The 22,445-nt window shown below is 38.8% G+C and overlaps 1 protein-coding gene and 1 non-coding gene across 4 annotated transcripts in view; one reads left to right on the top strand and one right to left on the bottom strand.

Moving 5' to 3' along the window:
- Positions 1-22,445, top strand: part of ZFYVE9 (zinc finger FYVE-type containing 9) — a 176,909-nt gene that overhangs the window by 18,375 nt on the left and 136,089 nt on the right. The window lies entirely within an intron of this gene.
- Positions 13,132-13,265, bottom strand: LOC122437517. Its single transcript, XR_006268329.1, has one exon. It is a non-coding gene; the product is annotated as a small nucleolar RNA SNORA1 (small nucleolar RNA).

The raw sequence follows: 22,445 nt of genomic DNA, 5'->3' as shown, positions 1-22,445 counted from the left end.
AACCATCTTGTTTATCCCTTCACCATCTATCAGGCCTCCATGTTTTCCAAACCAGGACTCTGACCTTAAGCATAGCAAACTTGCCCTGAATGAGATTCAGTCCTCTTTGAAGCCTTGCAGCCTTTAATTATCTCTTTCTGCTCTTCACTGTAAATGATAGGGACTTCTTTGTGAGCTACCAGAGAGCCGCACTTAATTTCCAATAGTCAGTTGCCCATGCTAGCAAGTCAGTGCCATGTAATAGCCAGCCAATTCCATTGTTCTTATTCGTATTGTTCCCCTTAAACTTTTCAGTCATCACAGTTATTACACCAGATGGAATATTCCTCTTTGGAAACATTTTCCCAAGAAAGTTTTAGCATTTTCCGAGGAAAGTTTTAGCATTTGGGCCATTAGCTTGTTCCAGGGACTGCCTGTGCCTCACACATCAACTGGTTGAGATCCTTATTGCCAGCAGGAAGTGATCTAGTTTCCAAACCCCATTTCTTACCTTCTGCTTTCTCAGTCCATTTCTGGTACCAGCTGTGCCAGTTGGAGTTCTGGAAGTGAACGTCAAGACAGAGTTAGGAATACAAGAGGTATAAGGGAGAGGGGGTTCCCTGGTGGCTCAGTTGGTAAAGAATCCTCCTGCAATGCGGGAGACCTGGGTTTGACCCCTGGGTTGGGAAGATCCCCTGGAGGAGGGAACGGCTGCCCACTCCAGTATTATGGCCTGGAGAATTCCATGGACTATATAGTCCATGTGGTTGCAAAGAGTCGGACACGACTAAGCTACTTTCACAAGGGAGAGGGGGAGGACTCGTATGAAAGGCCAGAGGGAGGAAACAGAATTGGCAGGAAGAGCCTCAGTGTGATTCTGATCTACCGAGTCTCAGACCCAGTGAGGGCTCCATCAAATATTCTTCATTAGAGGGTCCTGTATTTGACAGAAATGTCCAGGCTTTAGTGCTGTGCTGTGATCAGCTATCCAGGAAGACAGTGGTCTTAGCTTGAGAGCTAGGGATCCTCAAGGGACTATAGCTGGAAACTGCCATCTGACTTCTAGGTTATGCTATCAGTTATTGGAGGGCTGGAAGCATATCTTGTAGTATTTAACCCATCTCCTCTGAATCTCCTTCTGCTATTCACACTCTTTGTTATTCCCTCTTTTCTTTGAAGTATGTTCCATGGAAAAAGGGGCTAGTTGAGTCTGCATGTCAAATGATTGTGCAGATGCTTTCATAAGACAACCATTACACTTTGGTGTGCAGCACAAGTGCCTTATTCATACTTACCATTTTTTTTACACAGAACATTAAAAAGACATTTACTCAAGAGTTGATTTAACAAAATTAATAATTTTTATTGCTTCATTAATCATGTGAAACTGGCATTTTTATTATTTTTTTAAATTGAGAGTACATGGCAGTGAAGAATATGACTACTAATACAATTTGGTGTTGCTGCCTTGATTCGCGCCCAAGTGCAGACAGCTCTTCCCACTTCTGCTTTTGCCCCTCACAAATATGTCCACCAGTGCAAATGTCAGTACAGTGAAAAAGGCATTCTAAGCTGTTGTATCTTAGTGTCATTATGAAAATGTGTGTGTGCTTAGTCGCTCAGTCATGTTGGACTCTTTGCCACCCCATGGACTATAGCCCTCCAGGCTCTTCTGTTCATGGAATTCTTCAGGCAAGAATACTGGAGCAGGTAGCCATTCACTTCTCCAGGGGATCTTCCCGAGCCAGGGATTGAACCTGGGTCTCATGTATTGCATGCACATTCTTTACTGTCTGAGCACAAGGGAAGCCCGATATGAATTTTTTTTTTAAATTGAGGGGTATAACTCATGTTTAACATTATATTTGTTTCAGGTGTACAACAGAATGATTCAGTAATATGTATGAAAATAGTTTTGACCTCATATACTTTCTGGAAGATCTCCTGGAGTCTGTGGACGTGCTTTAAGAACTTAATCAACTCATCCCATATTGTGCTTAGATGCCTTCAGGCAGCCTGAACTTTGCTTATAAGATTACCTAGCTTGTTTCTAAACTTCCATAAATTCAACAGCATTGTTAGATAAACTCCACTGAGTGTTTGACTGACTTAATCAGTCAAGTCAATTTTAGAAGTCAGAGAGTACTTAAGAGATTTTCTAGGCTAGTTTCTTCTTTGGATAGATGAGTGAACTGAGATCTAGGTTAGTACTTTTGTCTTTTAAGCTATTAATTTTATTTATTTAAATTGATTAAATTAAATTAAATTCTTGAATATCCTTTCTCAGGACCAATTTTGTTACACATGTTTGTCTAGATAGAGTACTTTCAATTTTTAAGATATTCTAATTACACATGAAACTTTAAAAAATAACAAAAGACCAGCCTAGACAAGTCAATATGCGTACCTTGAAAAGAATAATTTATGCAGCAGACTCGTTCCTCAGAGTCCACATTTATCTCAAATATCTCTTTCGATCTTTCTTACTTTCTCTCTGCTGAACTAAGTGCTGAATCTCTGTATACTCATCTCTCATGGAAAATATTGTTGTTAGTCCCCTGATCCCCATTGGGCTGGAAATTTCTTATTTTCAGAGCTCTTAGAATAACTGTTGAGCATAATAGTAGGTGATCTGTAAATTTTTTTTTTTATTTTGCTGCACCATGTCGCTTATGTGATCTTAGTTCCTGACCAAGGATCGAACCTGGCACTTGGCAGTGAAAACATGGAGTCCTGACCACTGGAGGAGAATTCCTAAATATATTATTTTTTAAAAATTATTTACTTATTTACTTGGCTGTGCTGGGTCTTCATTGCTGTGCGTGGACTTTCTCTAGTTGGGGAAAGCAGGGGCTACTCTTCAGTTGCAGAACACGGGCTTCTCATTGCAGTGGCTTCTCTTGATGCAGAACACAGGCTCTGAAGTAGTTGCAGCTTGCAGACTCTAGAGTGCAGGCTCAATAGTTGGGGCATACGGGCTTAGTTACTCTGCAGCATATGAAATCTTCCCGAATCAGGAATCAAACCCATGTCCCCTGCACTGGCAGGCAGATTCTTAACGACTGGATCACCAGGGAAGTCCTAAATATATTCTTGAATAGATATATGCTTGGATGAATTCACAGACTGGCCAAAAAGATAGACTTTCCTTTTTGTTCATGTATAAATTTACCAGTGTCCAAGGGAAAGAATACCTTAAACCTGCAGATACACCACTCTTACTGTGGATGAGTTTCAGCAATCTTTGAGTTCATGAGCTTTATTTTCAGTATTTAGGTGTAGTAGTAGTCCCCCCCCTCCACTTTGAAGCTTCATAATCACATGTATTTGTTGAGGTATCTGCCCTCAACCTCCATATTTATTATACTGAATATTTCAAAGATAGAACTGATGCATACCAGTGTCTTCCTTACCAGTTATGAGTTGTCTTTTATTGTGAAGGTTAACCAGAAGATGTGTTTTAAGTTTTTGAAAATTGTGAACATACTTTCAAAATTCCTTTATTGTTATGTGCTTTCCCTCTTCTGTTGCTCTTTCAGCTTTGTCTTTAATACAAGTTCATCAGAGCTTTTCCTTTTTAAACAATTCTTAAAAGACAGTTAAGTATGGGTGGATGGGGCTGCAGATAGGACGTCATGAAGTTTTACGAACTCATGCAACTGTTGGTAATTTAATACAGTTTTTATCCTTGGGAGAATACCTTTCTAGCTGCCAACTTTAAATTAGGTTATTTTACTTTTCTGGTTGTCCTTTTGGTGTTTCTTTAATGACAAGTGTGGATGCTCCCTAACATGGGGTTCCTATTTTAGATTGCTTAGGGTGGTGTTGGAGAGAGTGTTACTTTTGCTTAAATATTTTTTGTAGTATTTTAGAAGCAACAATAAACAGGTCAACATGGCATTTTTGTGACTTGACTTTAAAAGCTTTAAGGAAAATACTTTTGAAGTCAGCTTTAAAAAACATTTTTTTTGTCCTGCTCAAAAATAAATTCTTTCTTTACTATCTAGGAAAATTATCACTGATAATGACCCTTTAGATTTAAATAGTTACTAATGTTCAGTATAAAATAATTGATAAAAAGCTTTATAAATCAATTGATATACTATTTTTTTGTTTTGAGCAACTAGAAGCTTTTAGGTCTGTTTCCTTCTAGTATAGCACCACGTGTCCGTCCCCAGATTTATGCTCCCCCTAAGAAGTGTTTGATATTTTAATCATCTGCTTGTCCATTTAGGAGATAATAACTGTACTTTACAGAATGCTTTCTTTTTTGATTTTCATAGCAATCAAATAAATGGTTAGGGCAGATAGTTTTATTATAAGGAATTAAAAAACAAGGTAAAAATAAGTCAAGCAACTTTTGTAAGGTCACACCATGCTAAAAGATTGTAAACTCATGCATAGAGTTTTTGAAAATTGTGAACATACTTTCAGAATTCCTTTATTGTTAGGAGCTTTCCCTCTTCTGTTATTCTTTCAACTTTGTTTTCAATACAGGTTTATCAGAGTTTTTCCTTTTTAAGAAATTCTTAAGAGACAGTTAAAGTGTGGGGCTGCAGATAGGACATCATGGAGTTTTATGAACTCATGCAACTCAGAATAAGGTTGGAAACTTATTCTGACAGAATTCTCAATGCTTAGTGGAGGTTGTTATTGTTGTTTAGTTGCTAAGTCGTGTCTGACTCTTTGTGACCCCATGGACTGTTGTCCACCAGACATCTCTGTCCGTGGGATTTCCCAGGCAAGAATACTGGAGTGGGTTCCTTTTCCAGGGAATCTTCCCAACCAGGGATTAAACCCACATCTCCTGCATGGCAGGCAGTTTCTTTACCACTGAGCCACCTGGGAAGCTCTTAGTGTAGGTACTTTTCGTGAAATTACAAGCTGGGAAATGTTGTTCAGGAATGTCTGAAATTCCTTTGCTTAGCTCTGTTAGACAATTAGTACTAGTTCTTGATAAATCAAACAAATAAAATATGCTGTTTTTGAGTTGGAGATTTTAATATATTATAGAGCTTTGCTAAACACTTTAAAATCCTTTGTTAAAAATAAAATTGCTTAATTTTTTCAGCATTTATCATAGTTGGCATTTGATGACTGTTTTAAATAATATGATTTCATTAAAAGTAATAGTTTTATCTTTAAAAAATGGGCATAGACGGAACCTACCTCAACATAATAAAAGCCATATATGATAAACCCACAATAAATATTATTCTCAATGGTGAAAAACTGAAAGCATTTCCTTGAAGATCAAGAATAAGACAAAGGTGCTCAGTCTCACCACTGTTATTCAGCATAGTTTTGGAAATCCTAGCCATGGCAATCAGAGAAAAAAATAAATGAATCCAAACTGAAAAAGAATAAGTAAAAATCTCAGTTTGCAGGTGACATGGTACTATATACAGAAAACCCTAAAGATACTATCAGAAAATTACTAGAGCTAATCAGTCACAGAACAAAATCAATACACAGAAATCACTTGTATTCCTATGCACTAACAATGAAAAATCAGAAAGAAGAACTAAGGAATCAGTCCCATTTACCACTGCAACAAAAAGAATAAAATACCTAAGAATAAATCTACCTAAGGAGACAAAAGAGCTGTATACAGGAAACTATAAGACACTAATGAAAGAAATCAAAGACAGCATAAATAAACAGATATTCCATGTTCCTGGGTTGGAAGAATCAAATGTTGTGAAAATGACTATACTGCCAGAAATAATGCAGATTCAGTGCAATCCCTATCAAATTACCAACGGCATTTTTCACAGAACTAGATAAGCAGATGACACTACCCTTATGGTAGAAAGTGAAGAAGAACTAAAGAGCCTCTTGATGAAAGTGAAAGAGGAGAGTGAAAAGGTTGGCTTAAAGCTCAACATTCAGAAAACTAAGATCATGGCATTTGGTCCCATCACTTCATGGCAGATAGATAGGGAAACAGTGCAAACAGTGGATGACTTTATTTTTCTGGGCTCCAAAATCACTGCAGATGGTGATTGCAGACATGAAATTAAAAGACACTTATTCTTGGAAGGAAAATTATGACCAACCTAGACAGCATATTGAAAAGCGGAGACATTACTTTGTCACAAAGGTCCATCTAGTCAAGGCTGTGGTTTTTCCAGTGGTCATGTATGGATGTGAGAGTTGGACTATAAAGAAAACTAAGTTCCGAAGAATTGATGCTTTTGAACTGTGGTGTTGGAGAAGACTCTTGAGAGTCCATTAGACTGCATGGAGATCCAACTAGTCCAACCTAAAGGAGATCAGTCCTGGGTGTTCATTGGAAGGACTGATGTTGAAGCTGAAACTCCAATACTTTGGCCATCTGATATGAAGAGCTGACTCATTTGAAAAGACCCTGATGCTGGGAAAGATTGAGGGCAGGAGGAGAAGGCGATGACAGAGGATGAGATGGTTGGATGGCATCACTGACTCAATGGACATGGGTTTGGGTGGACTCCAAGAGTTGGTGATGGACAGGGAGGCTTGGCGTGCTGCGGTTCATGGGGTTTCAAAGAGTTGGCCATGACTGAGCGACTGAACTTAACTGAGAACAAAGAATTTCACAATTTGCATAGAAACACAAAAGACCCCGAGTAGCCAAACAATCTTTAGAAAGGAGAATGGAGCTGGAGGAATCAACTTTTCTGACTTTAGACTATACTACAAAGCTACAGTCATCAAGACAATATGGTACTCACACAAAAAGAGAAATAAAGACCAGTGGAACTAGACAGAAAACCCAGAGATAAAAACACATCTGTGGGCACCTTGTGTTTGACAAAGGAGGCAAGAATATACAGTGGAGAAAAGATAGTCTCTTCAATAAGTGATGCTGGGAAAACTGGACAGTGTAAAAGAATGAAATTAGAACATTTCCTAACACCATACACAAAGATAATCTCAAAATAGATTAAGGACCTAAATGTAAGATCAGAAACTATAAAGCTCTTAGAGGAAAACATAGGCAGAACACTCTGTGACATAAATCACAGCAAGTTCCTCTATGACCCACCTCCTAGAGTAATGGAAATAAAAATAAACAAATGGGACCAAATTAAACTTAAAAGCTTTTGCACACAAAGGAAACTGTAAACGCCATGAAACAACCCATAGAATGGGAGAAAGTAATAGCAAATGAAACAACTGATAAAGAATTAATCTCCACAATATACAAGTAGCTGGTACAACTCAATTCCAGAAAAGCAAACACCCCTGTCAAAAAGTGGGTCGAAGATCTAAACAGACATTTCTCCAAAGAAGACATACAGATGGCTAGTAGATGAAAAGATGGTCAACATCGCTCATTATTAGAGAAATGCAAATCAAAACTACAATGAGATATCACCTCACATTGGTCAGAATGGCCATCATCAAAAAAATCTACAAACATAAATGCTGGAGTATGGTGCTGGAGAAGACTCTTGAGAGTCCCTTGGACTACAAGGAGATCAAACCAGTCAATCCTAAAGGAAATCAGTCCTGAATATTCATTGGAAGGACTGATTCTGAAGCTGACGCTCCAGTACTTTGGCCACCTGATGTGAAGAGCTGGCTCATTGGAAAAGACCCGGATGCTGGGAAAGATGCAGGAGGAGAAGAGGGAAACAGAGGATGAGATGGTTGGATGGCATCACTGACTCAATGGACATGAGTTTGAGCAGGCTCCGGAAGATGGTGAAGGACAGGGATGCCTGGTGTGCTGCAGTCAGTGGGGTGGCAAAGAGTTGGACACAACTGAGCTACTGAACAACAAATGCTGGAGAGGGTGTGAAAAAAAGGGAACCCTGTTGTACTGTTGATGGGATTGTAAATTGATACAGCCACTATGGAAGACAGGAGATTCCTTAAAAAACTAGAAATAAAACTACCATACAACCCAACAGTCCCACTGCTGGGCATATCCTCTGAGAAAACCATAATGGAAAACGACACATGTACCCCAGTGTTCATCGCAGTATTATTTACAATAGCTAGGGCTTGCGAGTGAGAGTCAATTCTTAGGTAGCTTGGTAAGAAGCCCAGGGTCCCCAGGAGGAGAAAGGGGTCTGGAGTTCTCAAGGAGGATAAAAGGACAAACTTTTTTCCTACATTCCTTAGTGTTAGTCACATAAAATTTTTTTTTTTTTCTTTAAGCCCAGAACTGATGATTACACAACAAAACAACTCAGCTTAAACACTGTACTAAGGATTATATAACAATATTGTATCATGCTTGAGGACATGTTTCTTCTCCTTGAGAACCTTTTTACTAATCCTGTTATTTTACAATGTGGGAGTGGGTTTGGTAAGAGTTTTACAACCTTGAGACATTCTTTTGATTTACTGTAATAACCAACTGAAAAAGTATATAGCTCCTTTGCTAAGACTAGTGAGTGGGGCACTCTTCATCCCCCTTCTGATGTTTATTTCAGAAACTTGCTCTGTCCCTTTTTGTAATTTAATAAAACTGCTATACAAAATGTCTTGAGTGATCAAGCCTGGTGCCTGGTCCCTGGTCCCGAAGCTAAATCTTCTTTGGAGATCATGAATCTGAGAACCTAGATGTCCATTGACACATGAGTGGATAAAGAAACTGGTACATAAATACAACGAAATATTACTCAGCATAAAAAGAAACACATCTGAGTCAGTTCTAATGAGGTGGATGAACCTAGAGCCTATTATACAGAGTGAAGTAAGTCAGAAAGAGAAGAACAAATATCGTATATTAATACATATGTATGGAATCCAGAAAGACGATACTGATGAACCTATTTGCAGGGCAAGAATGGAGATGTAGACATAGAGAACAGACTTGTGGACCTGGAAGGGGGAAGAGAGGGTGGGACAGGTGGAGAGAGTAGCATGAAAACATACACTTTGCATATGTAAAACAGATAGCCAGTGGGAACTTGCTGAATCAGCAAGGAGTGAGTGCAAATCTGGTGCTCTGTGACAATCTCTAGGGGTGGAATGGGGTGGGAGGTGGGAGGGAGATTCAAGAGGGAAGGGACATATGTATACATATGGTTGATTCATGTTGGTATGTGGCAGAAACCAACACAATATTGTAAAGCAATTATCCTTCAACTAAAAATGAAAAAAAGAGTTTTGGAGTTTTGTACAAAAATTTGATGGTCTTGTAGCTCTTTGTTGAAAGAATACTGGTTGTTAATTTTTCCATCTTACAATTGAAGATTTTCCATCTTATAATTGAAGATTCACAATGGCTTTTATGTGGTAGATTGATGGACATGACAGAGCATGCATATTACGATCAGGCAGGTTAAAAATAATAGTTATTTCTAGTTTTGTTTAAAAAGTAGCTTTATTGAGAGATTTCCCCCATGGTCCAGTGGCTAAGACTTTGCACTCCCAATGCATGGGGCCCAGGTTCAATCCCTGGTCACGGAACTAGATCCCATATGCCAAAACCAAAGATCCTCTATGCTGCAATGACGATCAAAGGTCCCAGATGCCACTGCTAATACCCAGCACAGCCAAATAATAAATAAATATTTTAAAAATAGCTTTATTGATTTATAATACGCATAGCATAAAATTCACCTGTTTAAAATACACAGTTCAGTGGTGAGAGTCATACAACTATTCAGTTCAGTTCAGTTCAGTCGCTCAGTTGTGTCTGACTTTGCGAGCCCATGAATCTCAGCATGCCAGGCCTCCCTGTCCATTATCAACTCCCAGAGTTTACTAAAACTCATGTCCATCGAGCCGGTGATGCCATCCAGCCATCTCATCCTCTGTCGTCCCCTTCTCCTCCTGCCCTCAACCCCTCCCAGCCTCATGGTCTTTTCCAATGAGTCAACTCTTCACATGAGGTGGCCAAAGTATTGGAGTTTCAGCTTCAGCATCAGTCCTTCCAATGAACACCCAGGACTGATCTCCTTTAGGATGGACTGGTTGGATCTCCTCGCAGTCCAAGGGACTCTCAAGAGTCTTCTCCAATACCACAGTTCAAAAGCATCCATTCTTCGGCGCTCAGCCTTCTTCACAGTCCAACTCTCACATCCATACATGACCACTGGAAAAACCATAGCCTTGACTAGACGGACCTTTGTTGGCAAAGTAATGTCTCTGCTTTTTAATATGCTATCTAGGTTGGTCATAACTTTCCTTTCAAGGAGTAAGCAAGCGTCTTTTAATTTCATGGCTGCAGTCACCATCTGCAGTGATTTTGGAGCCCAAAAGAATAAATTATGACACTGCTTCCATTGTTTCCCCCATCTATTTCCCATGAGGTGATGGGACCAGATGCCATGATCTTAGTTTTCTGAATGTTGAGCTTTAAGCCAACTTTTTCACTCTCCTCTTTCACTTTCATCAGGAGGCTTTTTAATTCTTCACTTTCTGCCATAAGGGTGGTGTCATCTGCATATCTGAGGTTATTGATATTTCTCCCGGCAATCTTGATTCCAGCTTGTGCTTCTTCCAGCCCATTGTTTCTCATGATGTACTCTGTATCTAAGTTAAATAAGCAGGGTGACAATATACAGCCTTGACGTACTCCTTTTCCTATTTGGAATCAGTCTGTTGGTCCGTGTCCAGTTCTAACTGTTGCTTCCTGACCCGCATACAAGTTTCTCAAGAGGCAGGTCGGGTGGTCTGGTATTCCCATCTCTTTCAGAATTTTCCGCAGTTTATTGTGATCCACACAGTCAAAGGCTTTTGCATATTCAATAAAGCAGAAATAGATGTTTTTCTGGAACTCTCTTGCTTTTTCAATGATCCAGCGGATGTTGGCTATTTGATATCTGGTTCCTCTGCCTTTTCTAAAACCAGCTTGAACATGTGGAAGTTCATGGTTCACGTATTGCTGAAGCCTGGCTTGGAGAATTTTGAGCATTACTTCACTAGTGTGTGAGATGAATGCTATTACCATTGTTTAATTTTAGAACAATTTCATCACCTCCATAGAAACCCCTTTCCTATTAACACCCATTCTCTATTTCCTTTTATCACCCTTTTTCAGTCCCTGCCAACCACTAATGTATTTTTTGTCTCTATGGATTCCTCTTTTCCGGATATTTCATGTAAGTGGCATCTGGCTTCTTTCACTCGGCAAAGTATTTCCAGGGTTCATTCATTTGTGTATCACTACTTCATTTCTTCTTATTACTGAATAATACTCTATTTATTGCATATACCACATTTTATTTATCCATTCGTCAGTTAATAGATGTTTGAATTGTTAACACTTTTTGGTTATTGTACACAGAGCTGCTGTGAACATTTTTGTATAAATTTTTATGTAGTCTTGATATGTAGTACATATGATATGTAGTATCATATTCTCTTGAGTGTTTACCTAGGAGTGAAATTGTTGGGATGTTTGGTTATCTCTATGTTCACCTTTTTGAGGAACTGCCAAACTGGTTTACAAAGCTACTGTACCACTTTACCTTCCTATCAGCAATGTATCAGGGTTCCAGTTGTGTTTTTCTTTTTTTTCTTTTTGTTTTTCATCTTACCAACACTTGCTGTTGTTTTGTCTCTTTGATTACTTTGCCAACAAGGGTCCGTCTAATCAAAGCTATGGTTTTTCCAGTAGTCATGTATGGATGTGAAAAAGAAAGTGAAGTCCGACTCTTTGCAGCCTCATGAACTGTAGCCTACCAGGCTCCTCCATCCATGGGATTTTCCAGGCAAGTGTACTGGAGTGGGTTGCCATTTCCTTCTCCAGGGGATCTTCCCAACCCAGGGATCGAACCCAGGTCTCCCGCATTGCAGGCTGACGCTTTACTGTCTGAGCCACCAGGGAAGCCCACGGTTGAGAGTTGGACCATAAAGAAAGCTGAGCGCCAGAGAATTGATGCTCTTGGACTGTGGTGTTGGAGAAGACTCTTGAGAGTCCCTTGGACTGCACGGAGATCCAACCAGTCCATCCTAAAGGAGATCAGTCCTGAGTATTCATTAGAAGGACTGAGGCTGAAGTTGAAAGTCCAATACTTTGGCCACCTGATGTGAAGAACTGACTCCTTGGAAAAGACACTGATGCTGGGCAAGAGTGAAGGTAGGAAGAGAAGGGGATAGCAGAGGATGAGATGGTTGGATGGCATCAGCGACTTGATGGACATGAGTTTGAGCAAGTTCCCGGACTTGGTGATGGACAGGGAAGCTTGGTATGCTACAGTCCATGGGGTTGCAAAGAATTGGACACGACTGAGCGACTGAACTGAACTGATCCTAATGGTTGTGAAGCGATATCTCATTATCATTTTGATTTGCATTTCCCTGGCAACTAAAGACTTCAACCTCTTTTCTTGTGCTTGTTGGCCATTTCTGTATCTGCTTTGGAGAAATGTCTTGTCAAATTCTTTGCTGGTTTTTAATTGGGTTATTTATTTTTGGCTGTAAGAATTAAAAAAAATAATATGCATGTCTTTATATATTCTGTAAGTCTATTAGATTACAAGTATTTTCTCCCATTTTGTGGGTTGTCTTTTTTACTTTCATGATGATATCCTTTGAGGCAGAAAAGTTTTTAAATTTTGATGAAGATTAATTAATGTAGTTTTTTTCTTTTGTTACTTGTTCTCTTGGTGTCATATCAAAGAAATCATTGCTGAAACCAAGGTCCTAAAGATTTGCTTTTGTGTTTCTTTTGAGAGTTTTAGCTCTTAGGGTTTGTCATAGAGGGCATTTATCAGGTTGAGTAAGTTCTCTTATGTCTTAAGTTTGTTGGGTGTTCTGATAAGATTAGGGTGTGTTCAGTGCTTACCCTCCTTTCATCTGGTCTCAGGTAATCTTTTTTTTTTTTTTTTCTGCACAAAGGTTTCTTTTTATTCATAACATTATTATTTAAGTCAATAAATTTTTAAGGATTTTCACACGTCCTGATTCTTTCCACTGCCAGTCACCATAGTTCCTCCAAAGTTGTCACCTTCAAGGCAGCCCTACAAAAAGTTCTGCTCAATCCACAGCTGTGATGCCACAGCTGTTTTAGTTGGGCCTCTCTGATCTTCAGTGGAGTGCACTTCAAAGTTTGCCACCTGTAATCTTTAAGATCCAATTTCCTCAAGCAGTTCACTATAGGTTCCTAGAAGTTAAATATAGCAAGTACATTGGTGTTTATTCTTTCATCTTTCCTAATATTGAAAAGCCATATTATATCCAGTTTTTACTCACGAGCCTAGCAAAAAATGTTACAGGTCTCATTGTCACCACTGCAATAAAACTACAGGGATGGAAGCAAAACCTGTGTTCTCAATGTAGCCACATTAACAGTTTCAGGTAATCTTTTGATGAGTTTCTCAGGTTTGTTTAATATGGCCTTGGTAGTCTTCTCTGGAATGAATGTTGACATCTATTTGTTGGGCATTTTAGTTCTATAAGGAATTTAAAGATATAGTTATGTGTATCTCTTGAGACAGAACCAGGACTCTGACCCAAGGCTGCACTATTGCTTCTTGGCTGCTCCTCCCTTGTTTCTGCATCTCCTTCTGTGAGAAACATGCTCACCAGCCCAAAACCAAGGAATGCACTCAGAGACAGGAAGCAAAGCAAAAGGAGACTTTTAATGAAGGTCTTACAAGATCAGGAGTCTGATGGGCAGGCACACCCAGGACAGTTACAACCAGCAACTTATTCTCTAGCTCACAAGTCCCTCCTGTAGTTACTCATTGGCTGAGTACTATGGGGTGAACAATCTTCCTGGACGTCCGCTGAAGTTTATTCCCTTCCTCTTTATGGGCTGGCCCCTCCCTGACATCTTTTTTCCCTGTTTCCTGTGCACTTCAGTTCAGTTCAGTCTCTCAGTCACGTCCGACTTTGTGACCCCATGGACCACCGCATGCCAGGGTTCCCTGTCCATTACCATCTCCCAGAGCTTACTCAAACTCATGTCCATCGAGTTGCTGATGCCATCCAACCATCTCATCCTCTGTCCTCCCCTTCTCCTCCTGCCTTCAATCTTTCCCAGCATCAGGGTCTTTTCCAATGAGTCAGTTCTTTGCATCAGGTGGCCAAAGTATTGGAGTTTCAACTTCAGCATCAGTCCTTCCAATGAATTTTCAGGACTGATTTCCTTTAGGATGGACTGGTTGGATCTCCTTGCAGTTCAAGGGACTCTCAAGAGTCTTCTCGAACACCATAGTTCAAAAGCATCAATTCTTTGGCACTCAGCTTACTTTATAGTCCAACTCTCACATCCGCACATAACTATTGGAAAAACCATAGCTTTGAATAGACAGACCTTTGTTGTCAAAGTAATGTCTCTGCTTTTTAATATGCTGTCTAAGTTGGTCATAGATTTTCTTCCGAGGAACATGCATCTTTTAATTTCATGGCTACAGTCACCATCTGCAGTGATTTTGGAGCCCAAGAAAATAAAGTCATTCACTGTTTCCATTGTTTCCCCATCTGTTTGTCATGAAATGATGGGCCCGGATGCCATAATCTTATTTTTCAGAGTGTTGAGTTTTAAGTTAACTTTTTCACTCTCTTCTTTCATTTTCATCAAGAGGATCTTTAGTTCTTCTTTGCTTTCTGCCATAAGGGTGGTGTCATCTGCATTTCTGAGGTTATTGCTATTTCTCCCAGAAATCTTGATTCCAACTTGTGCTTCATCCAGTCCAGCATTTCTCATGATGTACTCTGCATATAAGTTAAATAAGCAGGGTGACAATGTACAGCATTGACGTACTGCTTTCCCGATTTTGAACCAGTCTATTGTTCCAATTCTGTCCAGTTCTAACTGTTGCTTTTTGACCTGCATACAGATTTCTCAGGAGGCAGGTAAGGTGGTCTGGTAGTCCCATCTCTTTAAGAATTTTCCACAGTTTGTTGTGATCCACACAGTCACAGGCTTTGCTGTAGTCAGTAAAGCAGAAGTATATGTTTTTCTGGAACTCTTTTGCTGTTTCAGTGATCCAGTGGATGTTTGCAGTTTGATCTCTGTTTCCTCTACCTTTTCTAGACACAGCTTGAACATCTGGAAGTTCTTTGTTCATGTACTGTTGAAGCCTGACTTGGAGAATTTTGAGCATTACTTTGCTAGCGTGTGAGATGAGTGCAATTGTGCAGTAGTTTGAGTGTTCTTTGGCATTGCCTTTCTTTGGGATTGGAATGAAAACTGACCTTTTCCAGTCCTGTGGCCACTGATGAGTTTTCCAAATTTGTTGTCATTTTGAGTGTAGCACTTTCACAGCATCATCTTTTAGGATTTGAAATAGCTCAACTGGAATTCCATCATCTCCACTACTTTTGTTCGTAGTGATGCTTCCTAAGGCCCACTTGACTTCTCATTCCAGGATGTCTGTCTCTAGGTGAGTGATCACACCATCATGGTTATCTGGGTCATAAAGATCTTTTTTTGTATTGTTCTTCTGTGTACTCTTGCCAACTTTTCTTAATATCTTCTGCTTCTGTTAGGTTCATACCATTTCTGCCCTTCATTGTGCCCATCTTTGCATGAAATGTTCCCTTGGTATCTCTGATTTTCTTGAAGAGATCTCTAGTCTTTCGCATTCTGTTATTTTCCTGTATTTCTTTGCACTGATCACTGAGGAAGACTTTCTTATCTCTCCTTGCTATTCTTTGGAACTCTGCATTCAAATGGGTATGTTTTTCCTTTTCTCCTTTGCCTTTAGCTTCTTATGTTCTAATGTTTTGAATTCACGAATAGAATGAGCCCCTGGGAAGCCCTAGGCATCCCACCTTCCCTTTGTTTGCCTGGACTTTCCAGTTTTGTAACTCCTAGGGTTGCTACATTAGCAACAAATCATTAGAGAGAGGCAAATATTGGTTTGACAATGTATGAATGCTTTATTCAGGAGGCTGACAACTGGGGGAGAAGGTGAACTCCAAAACCAATTCTGAAGATCCTGCTCAACCATGAAAGGTTTTAAAGGGAGAATCATTTGGGGAGGGGGTCAGAGCCTTTATTATCTTCTACTGTGTACAGACTTACTTCTGATTGGTTGGTGGTGAGGTAACAGAGTGGTGTTCCAGGAATCTTGTGTTTAGCGTGAAGTTGCCATCCCCCACCTGTGTGGGGGCTTTAGTTCCCACAGAAGAACTTGAAGGCATTGTTATATATGTGTTCCTTGCGGAGGACCCAGGACTCTGCGCCACAGTGGCACTATTGCTTCTTGGCTGCTCCTTTTCCTTCTGCCCTTCCTTCCCGATAAGCAACTGTTTGCATCTGCCCTTTGGAACTCAGGGAACACCAGGGAGGCTGAATGAAACCTCTTTCCTACAAACAAGAGATGGGAGACCCAGAAAGGATTTGTATCCGAGAGGGCCCCACAGGGTCATGCTCTGTTTATTATCTTTATTATTTCCTTCCTTCTGCTTGCTTTGGGTTTAGTTTGCCTCCCCCCCAACCCTTGTTTTATTTTTAGTTTCTAAAGGTAGAAAGTTACTACTTGTAATTTTGCTTTTTTTTTTAAAGTAGATGTTTATAAAGTTTCCTCTAAGCATTGCTTTCACTGTACCCCATAAGTTTTGGTATGTTGTATTTGCAATCTTAAAGTATTTTCATTTCACCTCAAAGTATTTTGTAATATTCCTTGTGATTTATAATTTGACATGTTTATTTAGTATGTTGTTTAGTTTTCATATATTTTGGAATTTCCTTTGTTATTGATTTCTAATTTCATTCCATTGTGGTCAGAAAGCATACTTTGTATGATTTCAGTCCTTCTTAATATATTGAAGCTTGTTTTATGGCTTAACATGGTCTCTCCTAATCATGTGCACTTGGGAAGAATGTGTACCCTGCTATTGTTGGATGGAGTGTTCTGTAGATGTCTGTTAGGTCTAAGTGGCATACAGTGTTCATGTGTTCGTTTTCTTTACTAATCTTCTCCCTAGTTGTTTTATCCACAATTGAAAGTGGAGTAGTGAAACATCCACCTCTTATTATTGAATTATCTTTATTATTGAATTGTCTGTTTCTTACTTCAGTTCTGTCAGTTTATGCTTCATGTACTTTGGCGCTCTGTTGTTAGGTGCCCTAGCTTTAATTCTGCTGCATGATGTGAATTGGATGCTATGTATGTGGACACTGTTGATAACTCAATAAACATTATTCCCATTTTATGTCCAATAAATTGAATTTGTTTTGATGTGGCTTTGATGCTTAAATGATTATGACTAGTAGTAAGTTATTTTGTCTTGGTTTCCCAGATGGTGCAGTGGTAAAGAATATGCCTGCCAATGTAGGGGACACAAGAGACGGGTTTGATCCCTGGGTCAAGAAGATCCCCTGGAGAAGGAAATGGCAACCCACTCCAATATTCTTATTCTTGCCTGGAAAATTCCATGGACTGAGGAGCCTGGTGGACAGTCCATAGGGTCACAGAATTGGACATGGCTGAGCATAGGAGATTATTTTGTCCGGGTTACATAAAGATGCACTTGTGTCTGAGAAGACTTAACTTTACTAGGGCAGTGGTTCATTTTAAGGGTTTATGTATATGTGAGTTAGAGTGAACTGAAGCAGTTTAAACATGGCAGAGATAAAGTATTTAATAATGACTTTGCCAGTACTGATTTTTTTTTTCTAAACAACTTTTTATTTAAGTATAGCTGATTTATAGTGTTAATGTTAGTTCTAGGTATACAGCATAGTGATGCAGTTTCAAAATGTGTGTGTATGTGTATATATATATATATATATATATATTGTTTTGTTTTTCAGATTCTCTCCATTATGGGTTATTATAAGATAGTAAATATATTTCCCTGTTCTATACGGTAGATTCTTTTTGTTTATTTGTTTTATATATTGCAGTGTGTATCTGTTCATCTCAAGCTTCTAATTTATCCCTCCTGCTCCTTACCCTTTTGGTAACCATAAGTTTGTTTTCTATGTCTGTGAGTCTATTTCTATTTTATAAATAAGTTCATTTGTATCATTTTTGATTCCATATATGTGATTTCATATGATATTTATCTTTCTCTGTCTGATTGAAAGTGAAGCTGCTCAGTAGTATCTGACTCTTTGCGACCCCATGAAGCCTACCAGGCTTCTCCGTCCATGGGATTTTCCAGGCAAGAGTACCGGAGTGGGTTGCCATTTCCTTCTCCAGGGGCTCTTCCTGTATTAATTTTTAGTGAGATTAGAGGGCAGATGATAGTATAATGTTCCTGACTATCTCTAGAATAATTTGAGTCAGTACCATTATTATTAAACTACTAAGAGTATCTACTTTTTATACAGCCAGGTCCTAAAGTATATATGGCTTTGGAGGAAGAAGGAAACAGAAAGGTATCTTTTATGTTACATCTTTTGATATAAGTGGTATCGCTCTCACTTTACAAATGAGCAAATTGAAACTCAGAGATTTATTAATTTGATGAAGGTCACTAGTAGGTGCTCTTTTCATTTTCTGTTGTTCTTTTAGTTGTTCCTTCAACAAATATGCCAGGCTTTGGAGATGCAGCCGTGACCCAGTCGGACATCATCCTTGCTCTCATGAAGTGAATTGTCTGGTGCAATTGTTTTAGTGTAGTCTTTGAGTCCTATTTCATATAGTAGTGACATATATTTGTAGAGTACTTTATAAACTATTTCTGCATTTTAATCTAATTTTATAACTCTTATTGCAGTCTTGGTTAGATATAGTATTGCTGTTATTCCCATTTGAAAACTTAAGGAAACTGAGACTTAGGGATATTTAGGTGATGTAGTAAATGGCTGAGTTAATACGCAGACCCAGATCGTCTGGCTCCAAGGATCCTGCACTTCTTCCATTATGCCACATTGTCTCGCTGTTTCGCATGAGACTACAAGCCTAGATCACCAAGAGTGATATTCCGGAAAATAATCAGCCTAAGAGCACTTAGCAAAGCAGAGCTCTGTCAGGCAGGGCATGTGGGAAGAGGAATCAGGAGACCCAAACAGCTTGTCTAGTGCCCTGGACTGGGCTTATTTCTCAATAACACGTTGAGGAAGAATGATTTGGAGAGAAACTGGACCTTGAGAAACACCGCACAGACATGGTCTCAGCAGCACCTACATGGACTCACAGCATAGTAGCTGCCAGGGACGTTTTTTTTTTTCCTAGAACAAAGACTTGAAACAGATGGTGAATTCAAGAAGTGACCTAAACAACACCAGAGTCCTAAACAACAGCTCCATACAGAGCTATCTACAGCTGCAAATCGGAGAATAATCTTTATATGAGGAAGGGATTGTTTGTTTTCCATTGATTACCTCAGCTGCTTTCACACAGGTTCAGAGATAGCAGTCTCTTCAGTAAAAACCTTTGAGTACTTCCTCTGTGTAAAAAGACTATTAGGCATTGTGGGAGTGATACCAACATAGGTATGATGCCATCCTTGCCCACAAGGAGCTTGTAACCTAGTAAGGTTTTTGCATTCATTCAAACAATATGTGTTTATCCAGAGTTCATTATGTGTCAGGCCCTGTACCACATGTTAAGGAAACAAGAGTAGATAAGATAGAAACCATCCCTTTGCCTTTAGCTTTTACTTTCCATTGCCTGGAGAGTATTCCTTATCTCCTTCCCCTGAATCTAAGCACTCAGAAATCTTTTTAAAGTAGAGAACAGAACGTGAAATTCTCTTAGCAAAATAGTAGTCAGCACTGCTATTCTTGTAACTTGGCCACAGATAGAACCCGATAGCTTATGGGTCAGAGTTTAGGTGTCATGCTATGAAATATTTGCATCACATTTAGTGTCACATTAAGAAAAGTACAAAACATCCCAATAGAAAAAATGGATAAGAGATTTGAACAGATCATAAAATAGAAACTAAAAAAGATAAAATATATGTCAGTCTTACCAGTAATCAGAGAAATGGCGATTAAATAGTAAAATAATGTTTTTGCCTCTCTCATTGGCAAAAAAGTAAAAGTTGGTTAGAGCAAATTTAAGCAATAACTACAAGAGAACTTCACTGAATACTTTCTCTGTGGCAGGCACAACAGTCTTTACAATAATCCTAGTGAGGTGGGTACTATTATTATTATTGTTTTATTGTTAAGGTACTTGAGGCACAAGGATAGAGAAACTTGTCCAAGGTCAGACATTCAGTCCTTACTAAGCCCAAATTTGAATTCAGACAACCTATATCTAGAGCCTGTGCTCTTTTTTTAAAACTTTATTTTAATTGGAGGATAATTGTTTTACAATGTTGTATTGGCTTCTGCTGTACAACAGTGTGAATCAGCAATAAAGATAGATTTGAGCCCCTCCCTCTTTCTAGAGCCTGAATTCTTAATCACCAAAGTGGTGCCTTTGTCTGAATTGGTTACCATTATGCTGTATGCTCAGCCTCTGGAAATGTCTGCCACATAAAAAAGCTCTTAACTATTTGTTGAATGAATTCTTAAAATGAAAATGTATTAGGCATATCATTTTGGAGGGTAGTTTATGAATAGCAAAGAAGACACATACTAATAACTCAATAATCCTATTTCTTAATGTGTATCTTAAAAAAACATGTGTATAAGGAGGCATGTCTGTGGCAGCATTCTTGGTACTTGTTGAAAAATAGGAGAAAACGTAAATGCTCATCAGTGCTATAAATAACTAATAACTAATGTATAGCTCTATATATTTATTAAACAGCTAAATAAGCTATGATATAGGACTATTTTAGAATTTTATATGCATAGTTAAATAAATGAAGTATGATGTGGTAAGTTATCTAGGATATATTATGGAATGAGAAAAGCAAGTTACAGAACTTTTACTGCCAAAATAGATTCTAGACAATGAAAGAGTGAAACAAACAAAAATAGCCATGAAAATAGCAGGGACAACATATGTTAACATTTTTATAATATTGGAATGAGAAAGGCTTTTCTAAGTATGATGTGAAATGTAAAAACCATAAAGGAAACTGATGAATTTGATTACAAAGAAATGGATGACTTCCAAGTAGAAAAAAAAGAATAAGCATTAAACTGAAATAAAGATCCTAATAAAGTGGATGAACAAGAGCCTATTATACAGAATGAAGTTAGTCAGAAAAAACCCAAATATCGTATCTTAATGCATCTAGAAATATGGTACTGATGAACCTATCCTCAGGGCAATATTGGAGATGCAGAGGGAGGACAAGCTTGTAGACACAGTGAGGGAAGAGGGGGGGATGAACTGACAGAATAGCACTGAGATGTGTACATTACCATGGGTAAACCTACAGAGCCAGTAGAGATTTGCTGTGTGAAGCTCAAATCTGGTGCTCTGTGACAGCCTCCAGGGGTGGGATGGGGTGAGGTGTGAGGGAGGCTCAGGAGGAAAAGGACGTAGGCATGCTTACAGCCGATTCATGTTGCTCTGTGACAGAGACCAACACAGTATTGTACGGCAGTTATCCTCCAATTAAAGATAAATAAAAAACTCCAAGCATTGTGTGTGTGTGTGTGTACATATATATATATATACACACACACAATAATATATATACTATATATATGTACGTGTGTGTGTGTGTATAGGCTTCCCTGGTGGCTTAGATGGTAAGGAATCTACCAGTAATATGGGAGATCCAGATTTGGTCCCTGGGTCAGGAAGATCTCCTGGAGGAGGAAATGGCTACCCACTCCAATATTCTTGCCTGAAGAATCCCATGGACAGAGGAGCCTGGAGGGCTATAGTCCATGGGGTAGTGAAGAGTTGGACATGACTGAGTGACTAACCCAACCTATATATATATATGTACATATACACACATATATATAAAGACAAAAAGGCCAATAAGCATATGACAGATAAACAGATGTTCAGCTTTTACTCATAATTAAAAATACAAATTAGAAGGATGTCCCTGGTAGTCCAGTTGTTGAGAGTCTGCTTTCTCTGGTCTGGGAAGATTCCACATGCCACAGGGCACCGGAGCCTATGAGCTGCAGCTTCTGAAACCCATATCCCTGGAGCCTGTGCTCCGAGAAAAGCCATCACAGTGAGAAGCCCACACTCGCACAACTAGAGAAAGCCCACAGGTAGCAAAAAAGACTCAGTGCAGCCAAAAATAAAAAATTAATAAAAAAAATACTAAGTGAAATATCAGGTCCCATTGCTTCTACCTGTGAAATTGGTGAAGTTTGATAATAGTAATGAAAACTTATAGAAAGACTTTTACATAGAAATAGAAATAAGCACAGCATATTTGGAAAGTTTGGCAACATTTATTAAAATTTAGTCTGTGTAATACTTTTGTCTAAAATTCCACTTGTAGGGGTTTATTGTATATTAAAGTGTAAATGTATGTGTACAAAGATATTCGTTATATTGTATATAGTTATAAAAATATTCAGACAATCTAGATGTCTGTTGAAAGGGATGAGAGTTAAATTGTAATACATGTAATGGAGTGCTATTCAGCTATTTTAAAAGACTGTGGCAAACCTCGGTGTATACACATGCCCCGTTTTACACTGCTTTGTGCAGTGCTGACTGATTATAATGCTACATTAAATAACCTGTGTGTGAACATAGTCCAACAGTAGGCCTGTGTGTATTTTAAAAATCCAT

This window comes from Cervus canadensis, chromosome 2 (genome assembly GCF_019320065.1).
Source record: "Cervus canadensis isolate Bull #8, Minnesota chromosome 2, ASM1932006v1, whole genome shotgun sequence".
Taxonomy (NCBI): domain Eukaryota; kingdom Metazoa; phylum Chordata; class Mammalia; order Artiodactyla; family Cervidae; genus Cervus; species Cervus canadensis.
The sequence above is the reverse complement of the archived record's forward strand: the minus strand, read 5'-3'. Positions and strand labels throughout refer to the sequence as shown.